We start from the raw sequence: 16,692 nt of genomic DNA, 5'->3' as shown, positions 1-16,692 counted from the left end.
AGGCTACTTTGTCTGTAATTAATGTAAGTAATCCCATTTTCATATTCTTTTTCCAACATTTTATTTTTAAGCTATTTGTCTTTTAATTTAAAGTGTATTCATTTTAAGCAATATATGATAGAGTCTTGCTCTTTTTTCCAATTTATAAATCTCTAACTTTTAACCGTTAAGGCCAATTATAGTGTAATTTTTGACATCGTTGGATTTTTACCATCTTGCTGTCTCTTATTTTCTTTATTTCTTTGTTTTCTGCCTGTTTTGGGTTAATTATTTTTGTTATTCAATTTAATCTTTTTCTCCCTTAGCTATAATTTTTTTTTTTTTGCATTGTCATAATAGGTACTTACCATAGTCTACCTTCAAGTGATATACTATCTCACACATCATGTAAGAATCTTATAACAGAATATGTCTACAGTAGATTGTTTGTGTTGCCCCCAAAGTCCATATGTTGAAGTTCTAACCCCTAATTTGATGGTATTAGAAGGTAGGGTGTTAGCACACGAGGGTGGAGCCCTCATGAATGTGATAAGTGCCCTTGCAAAAGAGGGCCCAAAGATCTCTCTTATCCTCTTTCTGCCATATGAAGAGAACAATGAGAAGCTGGCTATCTGCAACCAGGAAGCAGGTTCTTGTCAAAACCCAGCCATGCTGGTGCCCTGAGCCTTTGTAGCCTTCCGAATTGGGAGAAATGCTTATTCTTTAAGTCATCCTGTCTGTGATAATTTATATTGATAGTATTCTTAACTGATTGAGACCATTTCTTCCATCTTAAGTTTTTGCAATTGTCATTATAGATTTATTTTATTTGTACATATATTTTAAACCCCAAAATACATTGTTATTGATAGAAAATCATGAGCAATTATATTTTATTATTTTTAATTTTTTTGTAGCAGCTTTATTTATAATTTCCAAAACTTGGAAATGAGCAAGTTGTCCTTTAGTAGGTGAATGAATGGTACATCTTGAGAATGGAATATTACTAAATAGTCCAGAACTAAAAAGAAATCAATCAATGAACACATGGAAAGACCTTAAATACATATTTCAGACAATCTGAAAGGCTACGTGTGATATGATTCCAAATATTTGACATTCTAGTAAAGGCAAAGCTTATGAGGACAGTAAAAATATCTGACTTACATAGAATAGGGAGAGGGTAAAACACGTGTAGCCCGAGGGCATTTTAGGGCATTGAAACTATTCTGTGTGAAGTTTCATGCAGAATGTTGGATGCATCTACTCAAACATTGGTCAGTGACAGGCATGGTGGCATACAGCCATAATCCCAGCTACTTGGAAGGCTGAGGCAGAAGGATTGCAAATTCAAGACTGGCCTCAACAACTTGTTTTGTTTTGTTTTTTTGGCACTGAGGATTGAACCCAGAGGTGCTCTACCACTGAGCTATATCCCCAGTCTTTTGTATTTTTAGATAGCATCTCACTCAGTTGCTGAGACTGACCTCAAACTTGCAATCCTCTTGCCTCAGCCTCCCCTAGTCGCTGGGATTGGAGGTGTGCACCACTTTACCTGGCCAGCCTCAGCAATTTAGCAAGACCTTATCTTAAAATTAAAAAAAAAAAATAAAAAGGGCTGTGGATGTAGTTCAATGGTAGAGCACCCTTGTGCCCAATCTCCAGCACTGAAAGAAAAAAAAAAAAAACGACTTAGTTAATAATATACCAATATTGATTCATCAGTTGTAACAAATGTACCATACTAACAGACGCTGTTAATATTAAAGCCACACATCTATGATCCCAGCTACTTAGGAGGGTGAGGCAAGATTGCAAGATCAAGGCCAGTCTCCGCAATTTAGCAAGACCCAGTCTTAAAATTAAAAAAAATAAAAAGGGTTAGGGATATAGCTTAGTGGTATAACATCCCTGAGTTCAATCCCCAGTTCAAAAATAAATAAAAATAAAACTAATATTAAAAGCAGCAACCGGAGAAGAAGTATATGGGACCCTTTCTGATGAACAATTATATTTTTAGAGATATTTAGTAAGTTTTTAACTTACCCACATGGTTACGATTTCTGATACTTTTCCCTTTTCTGTGTGCATCTATATTTCTACCTATCTAAAGAACTTGCTTTAACATATCTTTCAGGTCTGTTGGTAATTATTATTTTTTCAGCTTTTAGATGTCTAAAAAAATCTTTATCTTATCATCATAGTTGAAAGGGTTTTTTTTTTTTGGGGGGGGGGAATAGAATTCTAGGTAGATGATCTTTCATTTCAGTGCTTTAAAGACGTTCCCACCATCTTCTGTCTGGCGTTGTTTCCAATAAAGAAGTCTGCTGCCATCTGCACTGGTTTCTCTAGATGTAATGTGTCTTTTTAAAAACCTGTTTTTTTAAAGAATTTATCGCTGGTTTTAAGTGGTTGTGATGTTCTTGGTGTAGTTTTTTCATACTTCTTGTATTTAGGGTTTGTTGATTTTCTTGGATCTCTGGCTTTACAGTTCCATAAAATTTGGGAAAATCTTAGCCATTTTTTCTTCCAGTATTTTTATTTCTATCTCTCCCCACTTTCTGTCTCTCTCCTTCTTCAGGAACACCCGTTACACATGTACCACACTTCACTAATACTCTGTTCATTTTTTTGTTGTTGTTTTTTCCTTTTTCTGTGTTTATTTTTGGTAGTTTTTACAACTATGTCTTCTAGTTCACTAATCTTTTCTACTGAAATGTCTAACCTAATGTTAGTTCTACCCAGTGCATTTTTTCACCTCAGATATTACAGGTTTCTTGAAGTTATAGTTAGGTCTTTTTAATATCTTCAATGTTTATACTTACAGTGGTTCCTCTGCCTTATATGGAATACATGCATAATAACTGTTATAGTATCTTTGTCTAACTAATCCTATTAACTGTAAACAAGTTAATATTGGTTTATTTCCTTATTATGAGTTGTACTTTTTTGCTTCTTTGCATATGTTAATTTTTAATGGGTTATCTTATTTTTTTTTGAGTGCTGGATAGTCTTGTGCTCCTAAAATTATTCTTGATCCTTTCTCTGGGACCCTGATAAGTTACTTGGCAATATTTTGATCCTTTTGGGTCTTGCTTTTAACATTCATTAGGAAGAAATTGAACAACACTTATTCTAGGACAAATTTTTCCCACGATGGAGGCAAAACTATTTTCAGTATTCTACCTGATGGATAGTGAATTATGAGGTTTCCCATTTTGTCAGTGGGGGTAGGAACTGTATTCAGCATTGTATGAGCTTTGGAGGATTGTTCCTCTGATTTGTTGGGTGATTTGTTTTCTAATCTGTCCTAATTAGTACTTAACTGAAGACTTGAAGGGAATTCTCTACAAGTCTTCAGACTTCCCTCTCCTCTTTGATATCCTCCCTGTGAACTCATGTGGCCTTGATCTCCCTAGTCTTCCAGATTAGTCAACATTGTGAGAACCCACAGGCTGCATATGATTTTATTCCGTAAGCAACCTGGAAACTATACTTTCCGGACCCACTGGGCCAAGAGAGAAGTGGAGCTGATCTGAACAGCAGGCAGCAGATGAAAGAGAAATATATAGAGAGAATAGCCTGTATATTGGCAGAACTTGATGGATAGGAAGTATTGAGATGGGCAAGGGGCAAGCAAGGACACTGAGCAATTAGGACAGGGGAGGGGAGGCTAGGTACACAGATTAGAAACATCTGCATAATAGTCAGCCTGCCCCATAGGATTAATAGTATGTGTAAAGACTTATGCATGATCTGAAGAAATTGTTAGTGAGATGCATACATGTTTTCATGATTTTTGTAGTCCCCGGTGTAACCAGACAAAGTCAGCATTTCTGGCAGGGAACTAGAACTCTCTCTGTCTCTCAATGATGCTTTCTCCTTTGCCTTTAATTGGTCATTTATGTCCCCGGTCTTGGAGTTGGAGAAAGATATGGGGCTTGGAGCTGCCATCAAAATGACCCTTTCAGGGCTCAGAATTCAAGCTCACCATGACAGCTGGATTGCTGGAACAATTGGACAGGATAAAACTGAAAGGGAATTTTGTGTTTGAAACACAGTCCTTTGCAAGCATAGGGTAGGACAAACAGTTTAGCAGCAGCTCCCAGAGAGAGACTGGGGGTAGGGGGCTAGGTTAGCTGGGAGCTGGGCATTTGGCTAAAGATTTGATTCAGGCCAGTGCCCTGCCTGTGAGAGAACTTAGCTGTAACCTAACCTGCTAGCCTCAGCTTGGATACCCAGCCAGTGAGGGCCCTTCAGAGCAGCCACAGTTAAGAGGGGTAGCTGAAGGAACCTAGGCGGTACTGTGAGTGAGGGGATTCCAGCCCTCCAATCTTGACATGGTTGGTCTCTAGCAGACTGAGATCAGAACAAGGACCTTTGGACAAAAGGTCCAGAATTTTATTCAACAACAGGGGAGTTCTTCAGCAGCCTGAGTGTTTGAGATTGGATGAGGCAGACTTACATAGGAGTGAACTTTGGATCTCTTCAAGCTACTCGAGGAAAAGTGGATTATGGCTCCAGATGGTGGAGATTGGTTCACTAATCCCATAGAGGTGAGATGACCTCTTAAACTGCTTCTTGTCACAGGTGATCTTAGACCTGCATATCAGGCTTGCCCTGGAGAAGTCAGCACTTTCCAATATGTACTCATGATGCTATAATGAAGAACCATCTTGAGAAGGTCACATGTGAGCTTGCTGCTTTGGACAATTCCCTGCATCTTTCTGTCCCCAGGAACCTGCAACAAATACTAGTACACTGTCTCAGTGGGTGTTTCCATTGAGATTTAGTTTAGCCCCTAGAAGTGCCACTGAGACAAACCTGTGGGAAACTCTATGAAGTGGAATACCAGTTGTGTCATAAAAGGGAGTGGACCTTGCTTTCCCCTTAAAGGCCAGTGGCTTTGGTAGCCATCTGAAGATATTCTGGAGGGACTGAGCAGGCATGTGTTATCACGCCTGGGAGCTGGGTCTCATAAGCTGCAGTTGTGGGCATTGGATTTTATATGGCCTCCTATGTCCCCTGACTCAGTGCAGAGTTGCTTTGCCCCCTGTGTGGCCTTCTCAAGAGGCACCAGAGATGTAGATGTGATGCAGTGCTCAGCATCAGAGCACTGATGGAGTGTGCTGAGTTAATCTTTCTTCAGTAAGTTTCTGCCAAGGGAACATTGCATTCCATAGTACCTTGTACTGAAATGCATGGCAGCTGAGAACTATTCCAGCTGGCTCCAATCCCAGTCCACTCTTACTGTTCATCTGTCAAGCAACACAAAAGAAAGAAGGGTCGAATAATCCCCAGTCTTTGCTTTCTCCAAGTGGTGCATAGCATAAGAGGACAAGGAAAGAAGTATGATCAGCACACATAGGAAACATCAATTCTTGTCCACACAATCAACCACATCAATGCACACAATATTTTCATTTTCTTTCAACTTTTTTAATGTTTTGGCTGTTTGATCCGTGTGTGTGTGTGTGTGTGTGTGTGTGTGTGTGTGTGTGGTCCTTTTTTTCTTTTTACTTATTCTTTTTTTTTCCTTTTAAGATTCACATTTTCTTTAACTTTAACTTTTTCTTTCTTGCTTTATCCTGCTTTCTGTTTTTGAATTTTCTGTTATTTTGTTTTCCCTTTTTCCCCTCTTTATTAATTTCATTTCTATCTTATTTTTTTATGAGGATTGAGCCCAGGAATGCTTAACCACTGAGCCACATCCTGAGTCCTTTTTAATATTTTAGAGACAGGGTCTCACTGGATTTCTTAGTGCCTTCCTGTTGCTGAGGCTAGCTTTGAACTTGTGATCCTCCTGTCTCAGCTTCCAGAGCTGCTGAGATTACAGGTGTGTGCCACTGCACATGGCTTGAACAATACATTTTGACCAAAGGCTGAGTCATTGAAGAAATCAGGGGAGAGGATTTAAAAATTCCTAGAATCAAATTAAAATGAAAACACAACATACCAGAGGTGTGAAATACAGAGAAAGCAGTACTAAGAGGGAAGTGTATAGCTATGAGTGACAACTTTAAAAAAAACTTACAGAACTCAAGTAAATAACCTAATCATGTATTTCAAGGCTTTAGAAAAACAAAAACAAAGGAGATCCAAAATCAGTAGAAGGAAAGAAATAATAAAGACCAGAGCTGAATTAAATGAAATCAGACTAAAAGGACCTTTGGACAAAAGGTCCAGAATTTTATTTAACAACAGGGGAGTTCTTCAACAGCCTGAGTGTTTGAGATTGGATGAGGCAGACTTGTATAGTAGTGAATTTTGGATCTCTTCAAGCTACTCAAGGAAAAGTGGATTATGGCTCAAGATGGTGGAGACTGGTTCACTGATCCCATAGAGGTGAGATGACCTCTTAAACTGCTTCTTGACCAGGTGATCTTAGACCTGCGTATCAGGTCTAAGAATCAATAAAAAAATCAATGAAACAAAGAGTTAGTTAACAGATTGACAAACTCTTATCTAAACAAACAAAAAGAAAGAAGACCTACATTAACATAATTAGCTATGAAAATGGAGACATTAAGCCAGATAGCACTGAAATACAGATGATCAGTAAAAACTATATTTCAATAAAATGGAAAATCTGGAAGAAATGGACAAATTCCTGAACGTGTCTGATCTTCCAACATTGAACCTAGAGGATATAGAAAATGTAAACAGAGAAAAAACATGCAGTGAAATTGAAGCAATAATGAAAAGTCTTCCAACAAACAAGAGCCCAGGTGGCCCACTGCTGAATTTTGCTAGACTTTTAAACAACTAATACTGGTGCTCCTTAAATTGCTCCATAAAATGGAAAGGGAAGAAATCCTTCCAAACTTATTCTACAAGCCAGTGGTACCCTGCTGCTAAAACCAAATAAGAACAAAATGAAGAAAAAAAAAGTACTGTTAAGTCTGGCATGATAGCACACACCTCTAATTCCAGTGAGTTAGGAGGATGAAGCAGGAGGATTACAAGTTCAAGGCCAGCCTCAGAAATTTAGTGAGGCCATGAGCAACTTTTTGGGATTCTGTATCAAAATTAAAAAATAAATAAAGAAAGAAAAATGGCTAAGGATATAGCTCAGTGGTAAAGCACTCTTGAGTTCAATTCCTAGTAGAAAAAAAGAAATAAAAGGAAAACAAAAACCTGTAGACCAATATCCTTGATGAATACACATGTAAAAATTTATATATTATACTTGTAAATTGAATTTAAAAGCACATTAAAAATCAGTCATGCACCATGATTAACAAGTTGCTTTCATTCCAGGGGTGCAAGAATGGTTCAACATATTCAAATACATTAATGTAATAAAACATAAAATAGAATCAAGGACAAAAATCACATGATAATCTCAATGGATGCATAAAATGCCTGTGATAAAATTCAGTAACACTTATTAATTAAAAACAAAACAAAAATCACTGAAAAAACTAGGAGCAAAGATCATATCTTAGCATAATAAAAGCTATGTATAACAAACCCATTGCCAGAATCATCCTGAATGTGGAAAAACTGGAATCATTTTCTTTAAAATCAAGAATGAGACTAGGTTGTCTACTCTCACCCTTTTATTCAATGTTATAGTTGAAATTTTAAACAAAACATATAGGCAAGAGAAACAATCGTAAGTGATACAAGTAGTAAAGGAGGGAGTTAAATTATTCCTGTTTGCAGATGATATAATTCTAAATTTAGAAGACCTTAAAGACTCTACCAAAAGATTCTTCAAACTGATAAATAAATTAAAAGTTGCCTCAAAAATATAGAGATGAATCTAACCAAGGAGGTGAAAGACCTCTATGATGAAAATTATAAAACACTGAAGAAAGAAATTGAAGAAGATACTAGGAGATGGAAAGACTTTCCATGTTCATGGACTGGGAGAATTAATATTGTTAAAATGGCCCTATAATCAAAAACAATAAAAGGGTTCAATGCAAAGCTTATTAGAGTACCAAAGACTTTTTTTCATAGAACTAGAATAAAAGAACCCTAAATTTTGTATAGAAGCACAAAAGACAAAAAAACTAAGCAATCCTGAGCAAAGAGCAATGCTTGGAGCATCACAATACCTAATTTCACAATATATTCAGAGCCGTAGTTATAAAATCAGCATGCTGTTGCCACAAAATAGATATGGAACAGAATGAAACAAAATAGAGGACCCAGAATTAAACCCATACACCTGGAACTATCTGATTTTCACCAAAGGTGCCAAACTATACTTTGAAGACAAGAGAGCCTCTATAAATTGTGCTGGGAACACTGAGTAATCACATGATTGAGCCTAGAATAATATCTATCAGAGTGAATAAAAACCAACTCAAAATGAAATAAGACTTTAAGATCTGAAACTTTGAAACTACTAGAGGAAAACATAGAGGAAACACTTTAGGATATTGGCACAAACCACAACACCCTAAATAGTCCTCCAGTAGCTCAGGAAATAATATTAAGAACTAACAAATGGGAATACATCAAATTCAAAAGCTGCACATCAGAAAAATAGTTAACAGTGGAAAGACTGTCCAAAGAATGGGAGAAATTTTTGCCAGCTATTTATCTGACAGAGAATTAATATTCAGAATATACAAAGAACTCAAAAAAGTTAACAAATGAAAAAAGTGATCTAATCAATAAATGGATAAATGAATCTAGATACTTCTCAAAGTAAGTACATCTTTAGTCATCAGGGAAATGAAAATCAAACCTTATGTTGAGATTCCATCTCACCCCAGTCAGAATAGCTATTACCAAGCAAAACAACAACAACAAAACAATAAACCAAATGCTGCAAGTATGTGGGGAAAAAAGGAACTCTATACACTGTTCATGGGAATGTAAATTAGTACTGCCACTATGGAAATCAGTATGGAGGTGCTTCAAAAAACTAAAAGTAGAACTATCATATGTTCCATCTATACCACTCCTCAAGGAAATGAAGTCAGCACACCACAGAGACACCTATACACTCGTGTTTCTAGAAGCACAGTTCACAATAGCCAAGATCAGTCTAGTTGCCTGTCAGCAGATGAATGGATAAAGAAAATGTGGTTTATACACAATGAAGTTTTATTCAGATATAAAAAAATGAAATTGTGTCAATTGCAGGAAAATTGATGCAATTGGAGATAAGTATTGCATGCATTCTCTCATATGTGTTAGGTAAAAAAAATAAAAAGATGACCTAAACATAGAAGACTAGGGAGGGGTTAAGGGAGCCAGTGAAGAGGGGAGAAGGGAGAGGGCAAGAGTTGGCAATAGAGATGGTTGATATGACCAATGCATGTGTGGAAATGTCACAGTGAAACCCATTAATTTGTACAGATAATATGGTTAAAATAATTATAATAAAAATAAATAATACTACTTCTTGAAATGCTGTTATTTGAGGGAAAACCCCTCCTTATCAAGCCTGGAAAGAGTCAGGGACAGAGGTGGAGAATACATGATCACACTTGCAGGGGACAAGGGAGGGTGGGGGTCTGGAATGGTATAGAAGCCTGTTAGGGACTTAACTGTATGGAGGGAGATAAGGGGAAAGGTGGAAGTTCCCCAAAGTGTGGCCCTTTAGAGCTTCTCTTGGAACCCAGCATTCTGAGGGTCAGACTGGGCTGGGCTGCAGTGAGAGATCTCCAGGAGTCAGTAGGATAAATCAGCAAGGTTTACAGGTCATCAAGGGAACCACAGCACTGTAGTCCTCCAGGAGCCATGCTGGTGGACATTAGAGATTCCTTAGCTCTTTTCAGCATGGAAAGGTGGGTGGAGGGGTCCAGGGCCACGCTGAGGATTCTAGGCCAGAAGCAGCGTGTGGTCCTCACTCATCTTCAAGGGGTGGCTTGTGTGACTTTGTCATTCCTAGAAGTCATTGGGGGGACATTAGGAATGTCTACTCCAGAGCCATCAGGGAAGAAGGAAGCCACTAGAATCTGTTCAAGGTGGACTGCTCAAGTTTCAGCCTTCCTGAAAAACTTCAGGGGTGGGTGCTGCTCTGGGCACTCATCCCTCCTAGTCTGCCTTGTCTGGGCCTCTCTGATCTTAGGACTCGATCCATCTGAGGGGCAGTGACGTGATGCAGAGATGTATGCCATCACTGATTCACATGTTGTGGATTTTGTGTGTGTGTGTGTGTGGAAAATCAATTATCAAAGGAAAATAACATGAAACAACTCTGTTCCAAAATTAGGAACTATGTCCTCTACCCTGGGGCCTGAAGATGCTTGATCTTAGCTGTTCCCTGTGCTAGGGAAAGTTTTTTTCCCTCTCTATATCTTCCCCAAAAGAAGTGGTTCTCAGAGCTGGAAGGACACTAGATGGTTCAGTGGGAGAGGACATCAGAAAGTTCATTTATAGTGATTGTGTCTGAACATTAAGAAATGTACTGCCCCTAGTATGGAAGAACAAATTGTCTGTGCTAATCTCTCTCAGCAAATGTCGTGTGTCCCTTGCAAGAGGGCATAGAGGGAGAACGGGGCCACCATGTAGTGCTCTTCCCTCATAGGGAGGGCAGTATCGATTCTAGGTGCTGGGCTGGGTGTTGCTGATCTCATTTGTCGGACTGAGGACTATTTGTCAGGGTGATGGCAAGAGTCAGCTACAGTACCTGTCAATGTCCCAGGAAGTTGACAAGTCAGGCTGTCTGTTGTTTGGCTTGGGTTATTGTTCCATAATGATAGGTGCCTCAGGTGGGGACCTCCTCTGAAATGCTACATTCTGGTCAATAGATGTGCCTTGGTGGAGAAATTCTAAAATATAAGCACAAGTGAGAAGGGAAATGCCTTTTGAAAGGAACTACTGTCAAGAGAACATTTTGGAAAGTTGTGACTGTACATCTGTCATGTGACTCTGTTGTGTGTCACCCACAAGTCTTTAAAATACTAGTTTCCTGGCAGGTTGAAATTCTAGAGAATTCCAGTTGAATTTCATCTCATTGAAACATAACAGTATAACTTCTGTTTAGTTCATAAAATCAACTGGCATGGGGAAGAACTACATTTTTCAGTCAAGTTTCAACAAAAAAATCTTTGCATCTCTATGTGGACTAAAAACTATATAATGAGTTAGGAAGGACAGGTACTTGGACAGCTCATAATTCAGATGTTGACATAACAGAACTCAGAGGCAGACTTTTTTTAATCACAATGTAATAAGCCAAGGTTTTGTTCTTAATCAAAACATTCAATTGCATTGTTATCACCAAAATATTAACATTCACATTGGAAAGAGGATAATTTTTTTTGTTCCATTAATAAATACAACAAAACCAGTATTTATTTGTTTGATTTTTATTTGTTTTCGTACCAGGGATTGAACTCTGAGGAGCTTACCCACTGGGTCTTATCCCTAGACCATTTTTAAATTTTTTATTTTTATTTTGAGTTGGTGGTCTCTAAGTTGCTTAGGGCATTGCTAAGTTGCTGAGGCTGGCTTTGAACTTGGGATCCTCCTGCCCCAGCCTCCCAAGCCGCTGGGATTACACAAAACCGCTTCCTCTTCATCTCACCCTTTAAGAACCTTTCTTCTTTGTGTATTAGAGGGTAACACAGTAACACATAATAATGTGTGCCCCATGGAGAGAAGCATGTTCTAAAGGTTATATTGAAAGGACTGTGAGATGGAAAGACAATCAGAGACTGGAAAATAGAGGCCACTGACCTTTGAGTGAGATCCAGAGCAAGACATGGATTTCATGAGGCTTGCTGCCTGTGTTGCACCTAAATAGTAAAGGCTTGTGGCAGGCGCATGCCCATGTTGCCTTCTGTGACTTTTCTTTCCAACAGAGTCCATGAACCCTGAGACCCTTTCAGAATTGCCCATGGCCATGTTCTACTGTTTACAGATCAGGCTCCAGGCTGTCTGGGCAGCCCGTGCACAGCTCTGCTCTGACCTGGAGGTCATGGCCCAGGGTTGTCTCTTTTGTCTTTGCCCACTGTGTTTTGCTTTTGCTAAAAAGCAGGATAAACACATTGATGGTGCTGTCTTCATAGGTCCTGCTGATTCATTGGCCATTTTTCCTCAGAAAACACCTAATGGTGGGGTCCTTCCCAGCATAGCCAGGTGATCTTGTGGTCAGAGTGGCCTCATGCCCAACCCCCGCAGCTGGGGCCTCCTCACATCTCTCCTTGGAAATCTCCACTTCGTGATTTAACTGTTAGAATCACTACATGAAGTCTAGCAGCGAGTAAATAGCCAGTTCAACTTAAATCATAGCAATCCTACCAAGAAGAGAGACTACAGTTTTAAGGCTGAGGAGGCTACATGCCATTCTGGAGTCCTTGATGAGTACAGCCCTAGAAATGGGCCTCTAAAAACAGATATTTTGTACATATTTTATAACAAGGAGACAGCAGCACAGAGAGATGCAGCTGCCTCTCACCACATAGGACATGAACCATGGTGCTGGTCTCTGAGCCATGGCCTTTAGCAATAGGTTTTGGGACTTCAGCAAGGATGTGATTATGCAATTTCTACTATACCCAGAAGTTTGGTGCCCTTAAATACTGGCACATGTAGATTTCCAAGGCTGAGCTCCTTGTGCATCAGATTTTCTGTGATGGATGTACAGTGACTCCAGTGGCTTCTGTCTTTGAAGGCTGCCTGTGCCACAGGCCATGGGCCCTGCCAGCAGCACATCTTAAGCCCCCTGGTGGCCCATGCTGCTGTTTTCATCAGCCTCTGCAGAGCCCTGCAGCTGGTGGTGAGCAGGCTAGGACTAGGCTGTGCCTGCTGTTCACATCAGAGCCTCTGGTTTCCTGTTCTAGGAGATGGTGCTTATTACTGGCCAGAGCTCTAGATCCACCCCACCAGGTCCCCACAGAAATCTCTCTCTCTCTCTCTGTCTCTCTCTCTCTCTTAGAGCATTATAGTTACACATAGTAATTGGGTTCATTTTGACAAAATCATACATGCATGGAATTTGATTTACCCATTTCAGTTCCTGTTCCCTGCCACCACCTTTCCCTCCCCTTCTTCATCCTACTTTTCTCCTTCCTCTGTGCTTCTTATCTTACTTCCACTTGTTTATTTGTATATTTTTGATGGGTGCTTTTTACATATACATAAAGGTGGAATTTCTTGTGTTGTATATATACATGCATGTAGTGTGATTTTGTTAAACTTATTCTGTATTTCCTCCCCTTTGTTGTCCCTCTTCCCTCCTTCTCAATCTTCTTCTACTGCACTAATCTTCCCTATAGCTTTATGAAATCCAATCCCCCACCTCTTTCCCCCCCTTGTTTTGCTCTAACTTTTATATATGAGAGCAAACATTTGACCCTTGATTTTCTGAATCTGGCTTATTTCATTTAGTGTGATGTTTTCCATTTCTATCCACTTAGAGGTAAATGCCATAATCTCATTCTTCTTTATGACAGAGTAAAACTCCATGGTGTATATACCTTATATTTTCTTAATCCATTCATCTACTGGTGAGCACCTGGGCTGGTTCCATAACTTGGTTATTGTGAATTGTGCTGCTATAAATATTGACCTAGCTGTATCACTGTAGAATAATGATTTTAATTATTTTGGATAAATATCAAAGAGTGGGGATAGCAGGTCCATATGGTGGTTCCACTCCTAGTTTTTTGAGGAATCTCCATACTGTGTTCGAGAGTGGTTGCACTAATTTGCAGTCCTATATATATGAGTGTATCTTACATTCTCACCAGCATTTATTATTATTTGTATTATTGATAATTTTCACTTCAACTAGAGTGAGATGAAATCTTAGTGTAGTTTTGACTTGCATTTCCCAGATTTCTAGGGTTGTTAAATAATTTTTCATATATTTGTTGGCTATTTGTGTTTCTTTTTAGGACAAATTCTATATAGTTCTTTTGCCCATTTATTAATTGGGTCATTTGTTTTGTGATACTAAGCTTTTTGAGTTCTTTATTTATTCTGGATCAGAGAAGTGTCTAGCAAACATTTTCTGTTATTCTGTAGGCTCTCTCTTCATGCTCTTAATCATTTTCTTTGCTATGCAGAAGGTTTTTATTTTGATGGCATCCCACTTATTCTTATCTTTATTTCTTCAGCTTTAGGGGTCTTTTTAAGGAAATTGGTGCCTGCACCTGTATGATAGAGTATTGACCCTTTGTTTTCTTCTAGTAGTTGAAAAGTTTCTGTTCTAATTCCTATGTCTTTGATCCACTTTGGTTTGACTTTGTGCAGGGTGAGAGATACAGATCTAATTTCATTCGTCTACATGTGAATATCCAGTTTTTCCAGCACCATTTGTTTAAAAGACTATCTTTTATCCAACGTGTACTTTTGGCACTTTTTTCAAGTATCAGAGGACTGTAAATATGTGGGTTTATTTCTATCTTCTAGTCCATTGGTATTTATGTCTATTTTGATGCCAATACCATGCTGGTTTTGTTACAATAGCTCTGTACTATCATTTAAGATCAGGTACTGTGATGTCTCCTGCATCACTCCTCTTGCTCAGGATTTCTTTGGCTATTCTGAGTCTCTTATTCTTCCAAATGGATGATGAATGTAAGGGCTGTTTTTTTCTTGATCTGTTTTTTTTTCTAGATTAATTCCCAAGTATTTTAGTTTTTCCAGGTCATTATAAATAGGATAGTTTTCCTTTCTCAGCAGGATCACAGTTGTAATGCAGGAAAGCTATTTATTTATGAATGTTGATCTTGTATTCTACTATGCAGTTACTTGATTCATATATATATAGGATCATGTCATCAGCAAACAGATAAAAATTGACTTCTTCTTTTCCTATTTGTATTCCTTGGATTTCCCTTTATTGCATGATCACTTTGGCTGATGTTTAGAGGACTATATTGAATAGGAGTGGTGGTGAGAGTGTCTTGTTTATGATTGTAGAGGAAATGCTTTTAGTTTTTTTTTCCATCTTGTATGATGTTGACAAGCCCAAAGGCTTGTCATAAATGGCCTTTATGATGTTGAGGTAAGTACCTTTGATCTTCTTTAGCATTTTTATCATGAATGGGTGCTGCATTTTATCAAAGGCCTATTCTGATCATGTGATTTGTATCCTTAATTCTGTTTATGTGGTGAATTACATTTATGGATTCATGTATGTCTAGCAACATTGCGTCCCTGTAACAAAATCCATTGATCGTAGTGTATTATCTTTTTGATGTGCTTTTGAAAGGCATTTGCTAATATTTTATTAAGGATTTTTTGCACATATGTTCTTTAGGGGCATTGGCATTTAGTTTTTTTTGTTGTTGTTTGTTTGTTTGTTTTTTTGTTGTTCCTTGATGAGTCTTGGGTTTTGGTATCAGGGTTTACTGGCTTCATGGAATGTATTTGGGAGTGTTCCCTCCCTTTCAATTTCATGGAATGATTTGAGAAAGACTGGTGTTAGTTCTTCTTTAAAGGTCTGGTGTAATGCAACTGAGAATCTATCTGATCTTGGACTTTTCTTTTTGGGAAGACTTTCAGTTACTGTTTCAAGTTCATTACTTGATATTGGTCTGTGTAGGTTTTCTATATCTTCCTGATTAAATTTGGGCAGGTCATTTATGTCTAGAAATTTGTCAGTGTCATCTACATTTTCCAGTTTATTGGAGTATAAATTTTCAAAATAAGTTCTGATAATCTTCTGGATTTCAGGGGGTGTGTGGCGATATGTCCTTTTTCATCTCATTTCGGTTATTTGGGTTTTCTCTTGCTTTCTTTTGGTTAGTTTGGCTAAGAGTTACCAATACTACTTATCTTTTAGAAGAACCAACTCTTTGCTGCACTGATCCTGTGTATTTTTTATTCTCTATTTCATTAATTTTGGATCTGATTTTAATTATTTCCTGTCTTCTACTGATTTTGGAATTAGTTTTTTTTCCCCCTAAGGCCTTGAGTGGTAGCATAAGCTTATTTATTTGGGATCTCTCTATTTTTTAATGCGGGCAGTCAATGCTATAAATTTCCCTCTTTGAACTGCTTTCATCCTATCCCATAGATTTTTATATGTTGTATCTCTGTTCATGTTCATTTCTAAGAATTTTTTATTTCTAGTCTCATTTCTTCTTTGATCCATTCTTCATTTAACAGAGTATTATTCAATCTCCATGTGTTTATATGGTTTCCAATGTTTTTCTTGCCATTAACTTCTGGTTTCATTCCATTATTATCTGATAGGTTGCACAGGATTGTACAAGTTATTTTGTATTTATTAACATACAACATGGTCTATTTTGGAAAAAGTTTCATGAGCTACTGAGAAGAAAGTAAATTCAGCTGTTTGGGGGTGAAATATTCTGTAGATGTCTACTAGATCCATTTGACTTATATTAATATCATAAATATCTTCCTTGAATGGCCCATTGGTGATAAGAATGTGTTGAAAGCCCCCAGTAGTTTTGTATTGAGTTCTATCTGGGATTGACCATCAAGAGGAAATATGTATGTGTGTGTGTATATATATACACACACACACACACACACATACACATATGTAAATCTATAAGGTAATTTGAACATCAAGAGTATGTATGTGTGTGTGTGTATATATATGTGTGTGTATATATATATATATATATATATATATATATATATATATATATATATATAAAACTAGGTGCACTAATTGGGTTATATATATTCACTATTGTTATATCTTCTTGTTGGATAGCTCCTGTTACCAGTCCATAATGGCCTTCTTTGTCTTATCTGGTTAACTTTTGCTTAGAATCTGCTTGTCAGTTATGAGAATAACTACACCTGCTTGTTTTC

At 37.9% G+C, this 16,692-nt stretch overlaps 1 protein-coding gene across 1 annotated transcript in view; it reads left to right on the top strand.

The window, feature by feature from the left end:
* Adcy1 (adenylate cyclase 1) overlaps nt 1–16,692 on the top strand; it is a 153,124-nt gene that overhangs the window by 116,034 nt on the left and 20,398 nt on the right. The gene's annotated exons all lie outside the window — the stretch shown is intronic.

The sequence above is a fragment of the Marmota monax genome, unplaced genomic scaffold, assembly GCF_021218885.2.
Source record: "Marmota monax isolate L192 unplaced genomic scaffold, Marmota_monax_Labrador192_F-V1.1 WCK01_AAM20220418_F8-fsc00109, whole genome shotgun sequence".
Classification (NCBI taxonomy): Eukaryota; Metazoa; Chordata; class Mammalia; order Rodentia; family Sciuridae; genus Marmota; species Marmota monax.
Note: the sequence above shows the minus strand (reverse complement) of the source record. Positions and strands in the feature narration are given on the sequence as shown.